This window comes from Pteropus medius, unplaced genomic scaffold (assembly GCF_902729225.1).
Source record: "Pteropus medius unplaced genomic scaffold, Ma_sr-lr_union100, whole genome shotgun sequence".
Lineage (NCBI taxonomy): Eukaryota > Metazoa > Chordata > Mammalia > Chiroptera > Pteropodidae > Pteropus > Pteropus medius.
This window is the reverse complement of record NW_024349225.1, coordinates 2817965-2834441: the sequence shown is the minus strand read 5'-3', so window position 1 is coordinate 2834441 and position 16477 is coordinate 2817965. Positions and strand designations below refer to the sequence as shown.

The 16477-nt window shown below is 39.3% G+C and overlaps 1 long non-coding RNA gene across 1 annotated transcript; it reads left to right on the top strand.

Annotated features, from left to right (window-relative positions):
- The first annotated feature begins 13479 nt into the window (after nucleotides 1-13479).
- On the top strand, nucleotides 13480-15965 carry LOC120617543 (uncharacterized). Its single transcript, XR_005656949.1, has 2 exons — nucleotides 13480-14771; nucleotides 14889-15965. It is a non-coding gene; the product is annotated as an uncharacterized LOC120617543 (long non-coding RNA).
- The last annotated feature ends 512 nt before the right edge of the window (nucleotides 15966-16477 follow it).

The following is a 16477-nucleotide window of genomic DNA, read 5'->3' as shown; positions in this document are numbered from 1 at the left end:
ATGCTTTTTTTTTCATAGTTTATCCTATTAATAACTTTCAACCAAAAGACATAAGTTGTTCACTCTAAATAAGATAATATCATAAGCAGTTTGAGTATTTTTTTAAATCCTAATGAAATTTAAAATAGCATTAAACAGAGACCATCACATAGAGCCAAGAGTAAGAAAGAGTAGGGCTGTTTGTTTTTGTCTTATAAAAATAATTTAAAGTGTAATTTTGTGAAATGAGAAAAGAAGAAAGGTATCATAAAAGATAAATGCCATTTGTTTTTACTTAGAAGTTATACTTCAACGATGGTAATTCCTCAAGGACAGAAGTGTTTCTATGTTTTGTCTCTTTCGGTAGACTAACATCAGCCACATTGTAGGTACTCAAAAAAACATTTGCTAAATAAATGAATGAATTTCTAAAACACCAGAGAGGACACAGAGAAAAGATAGCAATGTGTTCTCAGGAATGAAACACGAGTTTACTACTCAAAGATCATTAAAATCTAGAGCTGGAAGAAACCTTCAAAAATTACTCAGACCTTTGCTCCTCAAAGCGGGGTTTGCAGACCTGCAGCATAAGCATCATCTTAGACGAGGAGATTCTCAGTGCCCACCCAGAAGTACTGAATGAGAATCTGCATTTAGCGAGACCCCCCAGGCAATTCACATGCACAACAAAGTTTGCAAACCTAAACTTAGATGACCCCTGTGCTCACAATAGAGTCCCGTCTCCAGACTTGAGGGCGAGTCTGCTAACCTATTGCAGGATGAGACAAAAACGGGAGGCCTTGGGGAAACCGATTCCATAGCCAATATGAGAGAGAAGAGTGGATCTGAAGAGTAGGCACGGATTCCAAAAGAAAACAGAAGTCTCTGACATAGGCTGAGCAAACTGTCAACAATATATGTTGAAGACCATATAGAAGAACTTCCCAGTGAAGCGGGAGGGGGTGGGCGGGGGGCAGCCATGGTTCATTCAGTTTTCTTAGAGGTCCAACAAGGTAGTAAGTTCCTTTTGGTGCTTTGGATGGTCTGTGTGGGTTACACAACCTCAGATACCAGCTGGAAAATAAAAGAAGGGCTCTGAGTTTGGGATGGCAGAAGGAAGGAAAGAAGGAAGGTAGGCAGGAAGGAAGGAGAAGAAAGGAGAGAGAAAGGGAGGGAGGGAGGAAAGGAGGGAAGGAGAAGGAAAGTATCCAAAAAAATGTGAGAATACCAGAAGGTAACCTCAGGAACAGAGGAAAAAGATAGATAGATAGATAGATAGATAGATAGATAGATAGATAGATAGATAGATAGTTAGTTAGATAGATAGATAGATAGATAGATAGATAGATAGATAGATAGATAGACAGACAGACAGACAGACAGACAGACAGACAGTCAGGTAACCAGTTCTATTAAAGATCTGCTACGTGAAAGAAATTGAACCAGATGCTTTGCATACAGTATATGATTAAATCCCATAAGAGAGGCATTATTATCTGAATTTTCAGCTGAAAAGAAAAACAGGCTCAGAGAAAAACATGAACAGTCATGTCATTTCATAGGCATCAACGCATGACCAATGACATATAAAGAGCTCAGCTTCACGAGAAATCAGAGAAATGCAAGTCAACACCAGAGGCAACTGTGTTTTATAACTATATGACTGATAAAAATGAAGAAGCCTGACTACATCGAGAGTTGCCGCAGATATGGATTCATAAAATCTCTCATACATTACTAATGGAAGTATAAATTGGTATAAGCACTTTGGAAAAAATTTTAGCACTAACTTTTAAAATTAAAGTTGTACTTGCCTTTCAACCAAATAATATATGTAGATACTCTCCACCCTTTCAGTGGTTGCTGGACTTAGTAACTCGTTTCCATAAAATAATGGAAAGAGAAAACTAGTAACTTTACAGTCAAGACATCTGACAAACACTACCTTGCCCAAATTATATTTTTTTAGAGCTGCCATAATAAATTATGACAAACTTAGTGGCTTAATACCACAAGAATTTATTCTCTAACAGTGCCAGAGGCTACAAGTCCAGAATCGAGGCAGTGGGAGGGCCACCCACCCTTCCTCAGAAGCCTCTAGGGGAGAACCCTCACTTGCTTTGTTCTGCTTCTGGGAGCTCTAGGTATTCTTGGTACATGACAGCCTCACTCCAATCTCTGCCTCCATGTTCACGTGGCCTTCTCTCCTGCACTTCAGTGTCTAAATCTCCCCCTCCCTTCTCATAAAGATACCAGTCATTGGATTTAGGGACCACCCTAAATCCAGGATAATATCATCTTGAGATCTTTAACTAATCACGTCTTCAAAGATCATATTTCCAAATAAAGTCACATTCTGAGGTTCTAAGTTGACATGAATTTTGGAGAGACACAATTCAATCTGATACACGAATAATTAAAGTCAATATCGCCAGTAATATCATGCGGACATCATGTACCCACTGATACGATGTGATAAGAAGGGCAATTTGCTGCTGCGACAGTCCTCCCAACATCCATAAACACGGTATAATCATGAGAAAAACATCAGGCAAAACTAAATGAAGATCATTCTACAAAGTACCTCACTGTATCCTTTAAAACAAAGTTATGAAAATCAAGGAAGATTGAGAAATTGTCATAAACCAGAGAAGACTAAGGAGACATAGCAACTAAATGCAATATGGTAACCTGAACTGGACAGTAGTGGACAAAATTTGTGACATGTGAATAAAGACTGGAGATTAGTTAATAGTAATGTACCACTGTTGGTTTCTTAGTTTTGACGAATGTACTACAGTGATGAGGACATTAAAAGAAATACATTGGGTGAGGGGCACACAGCAACTCTTTGTACTATCTTTACAACTTTCTTATAAATATAAAATTATGGAGGAATAATGGATAGTTTAATAGGTGGCAATAAAACAATTTACTAAGAATGTGAAAAATAAAGTTGGATACCTACCTCGCACCATATACAAAGGTGAATTTCTAAATGTGAAAGGATCAATAGAACTAAGCATTTAAAAAATATCATCGTGACCTTGGATTAGAATATTATGCAATAAACAAGACTTCAAATACATAAGCCATAAGTTGAAATATTGATGGATTTGAATAATTTCTATTCAACAAAAAAATAACCATGAACAACATTCCATAGGCAAAGGAAGGGGAGAAAATACTAGCAGTTTTCAAAACTGCAAGGAATTAATATCTAAAATATACAAAGAACTATTCAACATGAGAAACGAAAACATGATAGTAAAAAATTGAGTAAAGAACATAAATAGGCAATTCACGGAAGGAAAATCTCAAATTTCTTTCTTAGTTATGAAATCAATACAAAGTAAAACAAGCATTACACTCATCAGGTTGCATAAATGGGGCATAAGATAATACAGGTGCCATAGGAAAACAAGATTCTCATGAAATGTCAGTGGAAGTACTAACTAGTGTGCTCATTCTTGAAAACAATCTGGTAATCTTTGAAGAACTGTGCTATGCCTACAACCGCCAGCCTAGCAATCCTACTCTTGGGTATGTACCCCAGAAAACCTTCATACAGATCTATAAGGAAGCATATATGGGGGGTTTGTCCCAGTAATAATTCTGGCAGCAGATACTTGAGGTCAGCCTACGTATCACCACTGAAGAAGTGGAAAGGTTAAAAAACATTTTTAAAAGGGAATGCCATGTAGTAAGCAAGTAAGCAACACGGAGCTCTCTTAAAAATATAACCATGAAAAAAGGTAAACAGGATGGGTTCTGTAATACTATGGTATGTAACACAGACATTTTAAACCCGCATATATAAAAACACTGTTTTGCAATGATAGGTATATCCAAAGAACTATCTCAAACCCATCAGAGTGAATGCCTGAGAGGAAAGAGGTGGAGGAAAAATAGGGTGTGGCTAGGGAGCAAAGGGTAAAAAAATAGAAAAGAAAGCAAAGGTTAGATCTTTCATGATCAATCAGATTGTATACCATTAACTGGATAGGGTTACCTCTGAGCTTGACACTGAGGGAAAAAAGAGCCATATTCCAAAACCAAATATATGTATATATTATTTTTCCATTAACACATTTTTTATGTACCTCCTAAGTACTCAACGCTAAACTAGGCACTGGAGCTCCAGGGCTAAACAGGACAAAGTCCTTACCTTCATTATGTTCGCCTTTTTGCATCGGTGACAGACTGTAATTAAGTAGACAAATAAACATAAAATATAATATCAAGTAAAAGTGCTACAAAGAAAGAAAGAGAATGAGAGGTTGATATTGAGGGGGGTTATGGGAGCTGTCTCGGGAGGCACAGCCATGGTCACCAACGGCCTGAAGAAAGTGACGTGTGAACATTGGGGGATGAAAATAGGAAATTCTTGTGGGAAATAAATACGAGTTAATGAAAAATGTCATTTGAAAATGGTCATGAGGATTGTTGGATTTGACGAGTGACATCCCCAAGGTGAGAGGACTCTCTCTAGGGGAGTCGTGTTGAACTTGAGTGCTGTGTAAAAACACATGATGGAGCTCAAATGAAGGTCAACACTAGAGACCAAGTGTGGAAAAGAGGCACATAGCAAAGCAGGAGCAGTGGGTAGGATTGACGAGGAAGCAAAAGAGAGAGAGAGAGAGAAGCATAGAGAATGTCTACCTTTAGAGGAAGAGGAGACCATAAAAACAAAAAGGCAGGGAATATAAAAGATTCGATATTGCGCAAGTCCAGAGAGAGGGTAATCAAATTTAAAAAACAGTGTAAAAAGTCAAAAAGATGAACAGAGAAATCACCATCAGATTTCCACATTTTTGTTTTGCACTACATGATCTGAAGGCAATTTCACTGACGTGTGGAAACGTACAGAAATAAACATTTCATGAACACTTTTTATGGATTAAGCATTTTGTACACATTACCTCATTTAATTTTTCCACCCCAAAATGTAAACATCATTGTCACTATTTTACAGATTTTAAAAAAAGACTATCGCAAACGTACAGTGAAGAAGTAAGAATTCAAATCAGATTTATTTGGCTACAAAGTCTATGCTCTATCCCCCAAAAGTTCCCCAGCCTCAAGAAGTAAATGGATGGCTAAGGATATATTTTTTTAATGCTCCTTATAAAGAAATACTAATAGCACTAACTGAGCGCTTACTATGTGATAGCTCCTGTTCTGTGTTGCTTATATGATCGTAATCATCACAACAGCCCTGTGAAAGGAGTTGTGTTGGCGCCCGTGGTACCTGCTCCTTAGAGCCAAAGGTAAACATCTCACCCAAACTCAGAATTCCGTGAGGCCATGTTCGTAGCTTGGAATCAGTCGGTGTGGAAGTACTTACACCGTGGAAACTGGCACACTTACAGGTTAGAACTTCCTCTCTCTCCTGCCCCCAGAACCTGATTAACAGCACTATCAACGGCATGCCCATTTCACAGAGGGGGAGCCCGGGCACAGCATCCCTCAGCTAATGAGGCAGGATGGACGTGGAACCCAAGCAGTCTAACTATATCGAGATTCTAGATTTTTAACCCTTGCGCTATGCGGTCACATGCTGCTTAATGACAACGCGGATGCGTAGGCAGGCGAGTTCATCCCTGTGCGACCATCGTAGAGTGTAGCACCCAAACCTAGGTGGAATACAGCTCACCACTCTAACTGTATGTGCTATACTTTTACGAGACTGGCAGCAGGTAGGTTTGTTTACACTAGCATCTCCGCGAACACAGGAGGGACTGGAGTGTCAGCCCTGACTACTGGCTTTTCTTTATGTAATGCAAGCGTCTGGCTTAGGCTGGGATCGCCACGCAGCCACCTCAAGGAAGGCCATCTAGAATAAACGCATCACCAGCGACAAAACCAAAGAGCCAAGCCCCCTCCCTCCACTGAGTGTCCTTCCTTTACAGATCTTGGTTGGTATCATGAACAGATTATTTGAGTTTCTTGTTTTCTTTCTCTTCCCGTGCTTCAAATTCCCGCTCTTCTGTTTTGAATTCACCAATAAAGAGTGAGCCCGCCAAACCCTAGGTCCCCATCCTCAACCCCAATAAAAGCAGTACCCCGAGCCTGAGCACGTGCTCTCTCTACTCACGACCTCTGCTGTGGTCCCCCGGCGTGCCTTGTTCGCTCCAGGGACTATAAGTAATAAACCCTTTTTTTCTTCAAAGTTTCTTAGGGATTATCACTAATGGGAGTCCTATACTCAATGAGAACCACAAGGGTGCTTCCAGTTGTAATATTGGCTTAGAAAGGGGCGGTGTCTGCGGGAAGCTCACAGGGGCCAGGGGAGTGCTCCCAGGCATTACTAGATGATAGCATTACTATCGATAAACAGACTAGCTCGCACCAAACAGTAATGCCTTGCGCTATGACGATAAGAAGGCCGTGACTGGCACCAGGCGATAGGCGTTTTTCTTCTCTATTATAATTCGATGGGACCACCCTCGTATATACGATCCGCCGTTCACCAAAACATCATTATGAGGTGCATGGCTGTCCTGAGATCCTTAGAACTTGAGAAGGTGGTGAGATCAAGGGAAAATACGTTGAACTAGAAAACTTGATCTGTTCAGAGGCAGAGGAGGTAGAGCGAGCAGAGACGGCAAAAACGAAGATGCAAAAGAGACTAGAGACTACACTGATGTGAGACCAAGTGGGAGGAGAGACAACATGGAATTACAATTTCACATATTAGTTTTGGACAGAGCAAGGATAAGGGGCATTTATACCTAGAAAAGAAGCGGACAGAGATCTACTGAATGTACACAGGGATTTTAGAAGTGGCAAGAAGGAAAATTAAGACATGCACGTGATACGGAACTCAGCCTTGTCTATGTAATTAAAACCGAGGTTATTCGTCGAGAGCGATAGACAGAGTTTAGTTGAAAACATTAAGAAAGTGGAAACATTTTGAAATCTTATAGTCTATAGCGTTTCACCAGCCCTAAGATATTTTTAAATAAATATTATATATAGAAAAACATTAAGTGAGAGGGTGAAATCCCACCACGTGGTTAATATGCTGCAATTTGCTAAACTGATCAGCAAACAACTGCTTCATTCAATCTGTAGCAGATGTGCTACAATTTGCATACACACTGTCTGGCCAGCCCATGTCAGGTGGTACAGAAGAAGCTGGCTTCATCTACATTACTGAGTTCACATTGCCTAGGGAGGCGAATGATTAGCAAAATACAGTAGAATGATAGATATTTACACTTATTTTGACCACAAGGATGTGACCTCTAAGAAATCAGCCAGAAATCTATGCTCAAGGAAATGCATTTGCAACCAATTTTATTTTATCTAAAATTATAATAATATATTCAAATCGATGTAATAGCTACCTCACAATTCTCTAATAATATTCATGTGAGTTTAACTATTTTCTGGTAACCAGATCAGAAGCAGAGGACATCTCTGAAATGAATGCGATATGGTTTTAAAGTGATTCAAATTGTGGAAGAATCAAATTGACTCTACTTTTTTGAAGATTTGCTGTAACTTTTTTCTTCCTGTACGATCTTTTTATACACAGTGTCAGCAGCCTGATGTTTGGTTTTACGTTCTTATACATGATAGATACGTGGGAGTGAAATGTGCACAGTGCATGAACATTGAATCACAATCTACATACTTTGAAAGTGTACTAAATGCAAAAAATAGTCTTGGATTCTTCATGAGGTCTCAATTTGTATAGAATTGATGTTTTAAGTGGTTGTTTAAATTTTAATTTGAATGACATATAGTAGGCAGTAAAGGGTCCTTTAAGGAAAAATAAGTTGAAATCTTCTAAAATCAGTTAATCTTTTTGACAGACAGAAACTGCGAGTGCCTACAATGATTCTAGCATTCCCAGTTCCTAGTCTCACTTCAGAATTATTCTCGGGAACAGTTGTTTTTAATGGCTTCTCTTCCACATGAGCGTTGATTTTCAACTGGTTGTCGCAATTTGAACCTTCTCTTACAAGCCAGCACCAGACTTTACCTCACAGTCACTCAGAGTTAGACACGGATATAGACCCAACCCCTTTCTACAGGACAAAGTGATATATTTCTTTGGGACTTATAATGTGCACTAAATTTTTATTTTGTTTACTACGTGCAGTAGTTTTTCTCCATATGTGCTCCCTAGGGAACAAGGAAATCTCCTTGAGAATAATTCCTAAACTCTGGCTGGCTTCATGGCTTCTTTGTTTTCCTTCTTCAACTAGAGTGAACATACACAGAGACAATTACTTCACACTGTAAAAGAAACAAAATGACTGTTTTTTCTTTTATCACTCTATTGTGTGTAGCCAGTACTCTATATTCAGGAGACTTCTGTAGTCTGTGATGTCCTCCTTCTTAACAATACACCAAAGATACGTTGGGCAAAGAACAGCTAACAGAAATGTAGATCCAGGAGGCTGTATGATTTTTAACACTTACATGGCCCACTTGTGCCAACGGCTAGAAGAGCTCGTTCTAAAAACCCGACTACGTTTCAAATAGAGAACTGTGCCTTTGTTCCTCACCGGAGCATGCTGGTTCATAAATACAAACTCGAGTGACACAACACGTACAGCGCACAGATCTGTCTATGTGGAGAAAAAGAGACCAGAGATTTCCAGGAATTATTTTGTAAAGCAGCAAATAAATGTAACATGTCACACGCCAGGGCAGAAAGAGATGCAAGGCACTGCTCCTTTTATGATAGCTCTATGTCTTCCGATGATTACTTTTTCTGTTTTCCATGTTATTTTTTTCATCCTGCTTCATGCGGGATGCAGCATGCAGGTCCCTGTCATGCTGGAAGTGGCTGTGCCTCTTCCTCTGGACTGATCCAAACTCACTTCTCCATGCACCTGTGAACACATCTGCACGGAGGCGCTGGTGAGTGTGGGGTGAGGGAGAAGGTCTGTGTCATGTGATCCAACATGCTACACCTTCTCTCCCCAACCTCATCCCTACTCACCTACCACAATAAGAGCAACCTAGGATTTTGCTATTTAAAAATGTCTTGCCCAATATGTGTGGTCTGTTTAGGCAATGTGTATAGATTGAAATACATAAAATTGTCAATAGTTGACCTACAAAAATGGCAATTCCTTATGATTCCAGCCTAAAAGTTCTTTTCAAGCACCACCATCCAGTACAGTGAAATATACTGTTAGTGTAAGAAATGTTCATTTTCAAGCTGTCAAATATTGCATTACTACCACTTTTCCTCAATTCAATAATTAATCACATATCATCACTTTTACTTTATACCTACATCTTGACATGAAGACATTTGATTGGTATTTCAGATTCTATCATTTGAGAAGGGAATTTTCCAGCCAACTGTGGCTAATCTAGTCACTTTTTTTATTATTCCTACCCAATAGTGCATGAGCAACTGTCTCAGAAAATAGACAGATAGAGGCAAGTATAAATCAAACTAGTTTTCCTGATAGTTTACAGTAGGGTAATTTTTTGTTATGAACAAAGCTGAAATGAGGCTTAGAGATTAATCCAGTGCCTAAGTCCCCTTCCTTGGAGAAAATTGAATGCTAGTTGCAGATATAATGGTGAAATAGATATCTACATTATCATCCATAAAATTTTCCAAACCTTCCAAGGTAATTTTCATCCAAATACAGTATATGTGATTATCTGGGGCCAGTAACACAAAACCAAGCAATGTAATCCTCTAAAATACTTTTATGAGGAAACTAGATATGCTGTGAATTCTCAAGAGCATTGTGTTACAAAATTAAGACTACATATGAAAAGCACATAAAAGGCTGAAGACATCTTGGAAAACAGGAAAAGTAAGCCACTACCCGAAAAGGAAACTTCTATTTACGCAATACTTCTTTCTTTATGTGGGGCCCAGCACTTTGATGCATTCAATAAATTATAGTATGGTTCTTACACCCTAAAAAGATCATTTAACTCACAGAGACCTTTTATCTTACCTAGATTACCAAGAATTCTACACCTCTGAAAGGAATTCTTAGAATCTAAGTACTCCCAGTGCTTTAATTTTATGTCTCTTTTGTAGATTTCACAAAAATAACAAAAACTGAAACATTCTCTACATCTCTAGTTTTAAAAGAAACTAGAATCTCCAATATCCCTATGATAGTCGTGTAAATTGATAATCTTAATTAGTTTATAATTTTCTTTTTTTTTTTTTACAACTAGAGACATTAGGATAAAAAATTTCCAGAGTTAAGTATATTTTTGAAGTTTATAACTACCGGAAACTATGAACTGACTGATATTTATACTAAATATTTTCATCAAGGTTTTTATACTTCAAAACTTAAAATTTGTAGCACTTCTATGTCATCATTTTACTTCAAATTGAACTCAATATCAAATTTCATATAGTTTTAGCCCATCATATTTCTTTCTATTTTAATTGTCCTACATTTGTTTAAATAACCACCCTGAAGTCCTTCGGGAGTGAATGGTTAAATGAACTGTGGCACATGCACACCATGAAATACTACTCAATTGAAAAGAACAAACAAAGTCTATGGCCATGCCATCCGGAACAAGCCCAATCCCGTCCCATCTCAGAAGCTAAGCACGGTCGGGCCTCGTTAGTACTTGGATGGGAGACCACCTAGAAAGACCAGGTACTGTAGGTGCAAAAAATAAAAATAACAAATAAGCGATTGTAAATTGACAAGTTCCTTGCAATCTATGAGGCAAACCAAGGGTTGCCTTGCCTAAAAAAAGAAAAAGAAAAAGAAACAAACAAACAAACAATTAATACACAACCACCTAGATGAATATCCAGACACTATATTGAGTTTTCTTAAATCCCAAAAGATTACATGCCACATGATTCCATTTCTATAACATCCTTGAAATAACAAAATTATAGAAATAAAGATTAATGGTTATAAGGGGTTAAGTAGGGAGTGAAGGGTACATGCAAAGTGGATGTGGTTTTAAAAGGTAACCTGGATGCTCCTTTGTGGTGATGGAAATAATATTATGTATCTTGACAATATCAATATCAATATCCTGCACTATATTGTACTATATGTTTGTACTATAGTTTTGCAAGATGTTACTTTAAGAGAAAGTGGATAAAAGTGTATCACATCTGTCTGTATTGTTTGTTACAACTGCAAGTGACTCTACAAATTTCTCAAAATAAAAAGCTTAGTTAAAAAGAAAAAGTCAATGAGAAATTAATTTTTAGAGTCAGTTCTGCCAGTTTTTTCTTTATAATTCTTGTGTCTACTTGGGAAGACTTCTCCTCTCTCCCTTCTTCAAGAGTAGAGAAATGTTCTCCTTTATCTAATATTTTGATAGGCTTACTTTTTAAATACAAAACTTATCTATGTTTTGATGTTCTAAAATCTTATAATCCATGGCTTTCTTCTTTCTGAATCATACCACAGCTTTTTCGATAAAACACTAGATGTGTATTAGCTCTTTTCACAATACCTTGTACTTTGCCTACATTCTCTAAAAGAAAAGGAACAATATTGGCATATCTGCATTCTCTCCTAAATGTCATAAACCATGCTTTTGACAACTATGATGGGTTTTATAAGTTCTCAAAGGAAATTGCTATTAAGATACTTCATTTTTTTAATGTCTCCAGATCATCAGATTTATAGAATATACATATAATTCAATGCTGAAGGAATTTATCATTAAAAGGGCAATTTTGATTAGTCAGGCCATTTTTTTAATCTATCCATCCAAAATGTCATTCGCTTTTATGGCATTGAGAAAACTTATATAAAGTTCTGAAGAACTGAGAAAAGTTTATATTTCTTATGTATTTTTAATTTTTTAAATGAAGAAGCCATAAAAGACACCCTAGTAGGTTTTTCTCTATTTTGTCTAAAATTTCAACCAGCTTAAGTTTACAATATTTAAATAATTGTTGTAGATGTCTCATAGTGATAATTATTAAAACAATAATATTAACCTTATTATCTGAAAGTAGACATGTTTTTTTTTTCCTTTAGAAGTGTGATACTTTGAAGCGTTTGGGACCTAAAAATTACCAGTCAAAAGGCCATCTGTCACTATTTTTATAACACTATTCAGTATAGTAAGCACTGATGTCTGGAAAATATAGTCCCTCAGTTTTAATAAATTTCACTGACCAAAACTGCACGAATGAATGAATGAATGAGTAAATAAATAAATAACTTCATTTTTCCAATGTAAGTGTTTTCCAAGTGTTTTTATAAGCAAAACCTAAACACCTAATTGGGAAGTTAGTTGCCAATACTAAAAGTAGACCAGTAAACCTTCAAGTGAAATTTCTCTCTCACTGTTATTCTGGTTACGTCGCCCTATGCGGTGGTGCAGGTTCACCCAGCTCCAGCTCACACCGCGAATGTGGACTACTACAATCTGCATTTCGGTGGCAGCACTTCAAATTCAGACGGGTCACCTTTGATCCCATTCCCTCTCTGCCATTTTACAACATTGAGGTGCCACAGACCACGGCTGTGCGACAGGAGAAACCTTTTGGGGTAAAGGGAGGAAGGGCAACTGGGAAGGGTGACGAGAAAGGCTTGTCCTGAGAGGAGAGTGACTAAGTGAGCCTCCTCCCCAAACACCCTGACCGGCATCTCACTGAACTAAGAGATGGAAAGGAAGGCCTCTTTCTCTAACACATTCCCCCATCTCTGGCATTCTTACTCTGAACCTAGAGTAGCACCCTCAGTGAGTGAATGCAGAAAATGAGAAAGATGTACACGAAACGGACCCAGGGCAGAAAGGCCCCCCCGGGGCTTGCCCTGCCTGGGCCACAGGGCTCCCTGAGGTTCGGAACAGTTTCCCTGACATGCTACAGCTGACAGTTCATAAGTGCAGCCTGGGAGGAACAAAGTACACACAAGAACCCTAGGCTTCCGGTGAGCGGCAGAAACGTGATCGTCATGAGCAAACTAGCGACCGTGGATTTGGAGTCTTGCTAAATATGTTACTTAAATTTTCATAAGCACTGACCAAAAATACTTGAATTGGAGCTTAATTTAGTTGTCTTGAGGAAACGAGAAAATGACATCACATCAAATATACATAGTCAAAGAGAGTGACTGTCTTTAAAAGGACCAAGAGAATGACCTCAAAATATTTAATAGTGAAGACTGATTATAACGGGAAGCTGCTGAGAGCCACCCCAGGATACGGCCTTCCCAGCCCGTTCTGAGAAGAAATCCTGTGGATAGAATGGCTTTTATCGGCTTCATTTGCCCCCCGATATAAAAGATTGGGTACACAATTTAAACAAAGAAATAAATGTAAATAAAAGATATTCTAAGTAAGAATCTAGCTTTTTCATTCAGGTCATCAAAGAACTAATGAGAAGTATGCATTTCTAAGGTATTCCAAACTTCTTTTTTTTTTTTTTAGTAAACCAGGCACTGAGAATCTTAGATTAATGTTTTACAGATTTAAAACTAAGAGATTTCTTTGTGTAAGGAGAGAATATTCCAGAAGTTGAGTTTGGTTGAAATACCACCCGCACCCTTGATTTAGAAGCTGGCGTCAGTACAAAGAGATGAGGGTGCCTTCACAGGGAGGTGCTTCACATACCTGTGAATCCAGAGATTATTGGGATTCAAAACAATCCTCACGCTTGCAATCTGATTTATGTTCTATACTAGACACTACTTTGCGGTGAATGTTATTTGAAAAGAGTAGGAAATGGAAATATTTTTTATTAATTTTCTACTGAGACTTTTTTGTGGGGGAAGCTTGGTTTCTTCATAGGGGGATGACATCCAACAGCCACATACTAGTCATAACGCTAATTGCTAAAAAAAACCACACTGTGCAATTTTTAAAAGTTTACCTCTAGAGGACTCGTCCTCTTTTTTTCTGTGGCTTTTGTTACTGGTAATGATATTAATAATAGCTACCTTTTCTGAGCACTATGATACACCAAACACTATCACACGTACAAAGCTATGGATCCTCACGACAGCCCTATGAGGAACGTACTGTTATCATACCATTTTAAATGTAAAGAAATTGAGCCTTGGAGAAATCGAATAACTTCCCAATATCACAGCATTTAGACATGAAAAAGACAAGAGCTAATGCTGAATGCTTAGCACGACTGCTCTTCCGAACATTCTCTCCCCAGCTCTGTGCACAGCGCCTCCCAGCTCCGAGGCATTACAGATGGTCCACATTCCCCAAAGCACGCCACACTGCCGAGTTTTCCCTGGATGCTACTGGAAAGATAACTGTTTCCTGGTAGCATGTTCGCTAAGAACACTTCGCTTCATACGTAGACAATGCTTCGCCGTGGGCAGTGATCAAGCATCGCAAACGCTTTTAGAGGAGTCGCTATGTGTCCGACTCTCTTCTAAACACTTTATTTCTCTTAATTGATACCATTATTGTCCCAACTATACAGCAGAGGAAAAGAAGTTTCCTGAGAACGCGCAGACGGTAAGCAGCACAGTCAACATCCACTGCAGGCCACACGGCACCAAACCGCACTGCAACGTTTCTGAGCAGCAGCTTCACGCCGGACTCTGCACTGGTTTCCACGAAGGCTACTATGAATCAAAACGACTCAGCCCCTGTCCTGGAGCTAACGGTCTGGTGTGGGAGACAGGAATTCATGACATCAATACATACATGATTACAGACTGTCATCAATCCATGGAGGAAAGGAAGAGGGGGCTGAGAGAGTGACACAGGGACCTTTTACAGACTGGGCAGACAAAGCAGGCCTCTGTGGGAAGCTACGTCTAAGCTGAAACCTGAAGAGAAGGAGGAGCTGGGCCCATGACGGCTCCAGGCTCAGCAGGAGGTAGCAGGTGAGAGCAAGGAGGAATTAGGGGACATCTTGACAACCCGGCTCATTTCTTTATTATTTTAAAGTTGTAAGAACATGCCAAACTATGACTCATTTTATCTTATTGTTCTCCCTATAGGCTGACAATAAAATAGTAGAACCCAGACACCCATTTGCCAATCCCTAATCTATCACCAATCTCGAGGGTACGACAGGATTGAAACTGAAAAACGCTGAGAGGAAGAATTTGCCTGGAGAACCTGTCATTATGTTCTGCATCCACTCCCTGGCCCTGTCTCTTCCACAAAGAGGAAGAAGAGGGATGTCTTATCCACCCCCACTTTGAGGTCGAGTGTGGGGGCTCTGAGGGACTTCTCAACGAACTGGCATCTGACTCAGCTGAAATATCTAAAGGCGAGAGGCCAGGGCTCAGCCATGCTGAGGAACAGCGTTCGGAGGTAGTGGACAGCAGCGGAGGCGAAGGACACTTTCACACAGGCAAGGACGTCGGAGAGGTTCCCGTCAACCATATACACAGGTCTCCTGGGAGCCAGCCTGGACCCATCTTCAAAGAGACCTTGCTCAAGAGGTTTACCAGAGAGAGTCTCGTGGGGTGGAAGGCCCGATGCCAGGGCCTGCGAGTTTGTCTGCCGAGTGGCCAGCCACATCCCACATCATAGGACTGGTCACTGGGGATTCCCAGTGGGGGAGTGTCCTAGAAACCCACAAAATGTATCCCAAAGGAAAGATCCACATCTACATCTGCCAAGCTTCATGAACATCAAAGGCAGATTGTAAAAATACCAATCTCTGAATCCTGTCCTGTTTCCTTAATTTCTTCTTTCTAATTCAGAAGGAGTCACAAGCCTGGGATAGTGACCAGGGGCTGAAAAAGTAGAACAAGCATCCATTCTCCCTCCCCAGTGCAGGATTCAGAAAGTGGGAAGAGGGAAGCACTTTAAATCTGACGGAAGGTCTGAATCTTAGTAGTCCGTGGGACTGGGTCATTTAAAGCATTGAAATCAAACCGTGCCTGCAACAGTATCCCGAGGTGGGAGATTGTAGTGCCTAGTGATAGCAGTGGAGAAAGTGAGAAGTGGTCAGATTCTGGAGATATTTTGAAAGAGAATTTCCTAACTGGTAGATGTGGGATGTGGGGAGAAAAAAGGGAAAAAAAAAAATGAGAGAAAGAAAAATTAAGGTTGATTCCAAGATTTCGGGCCTAAGCAGATGAATTTTGGGGATTACTAAAAACTGACATGCAAAGACTTTGGTTGCAGGACAGCTTGGGACATCATTAAGTCTGAGGTGTCCGTGAGACCATTAAGTGGAAAAGTCCTGCCAAGATGATAGGGTATATGGATCTGGGGTTCAAGAAAGACGTCTAGGCTGGAGCTACAAACCTCAGTAGAGACCGGCAATGGTCTATACCTTGTAATAAGGGCCCTGATGTAAGAGAAGCAGCAGCCAGCCCGTCATAAACCAGCACCAGTGAGTCATGAAGTGTTCAGAAGCCAGGTGGAAAAAAAAAATAATGAATTTGCATAAAACCAGAACAGAGATTTTTGCCAAATCTCATTAGTCAAAGAAATCCTGCATACCTATACTTTGGTAATTTGGAAAGGGCTTTGTTTGTTTGTTTGTTTGTTTCGATAATAATGGCTATTTTTCAAAGGATGTTCTGAGTGTTTTTGTTTGGATTTTTATGAACTGAATTTCTTAAAACGA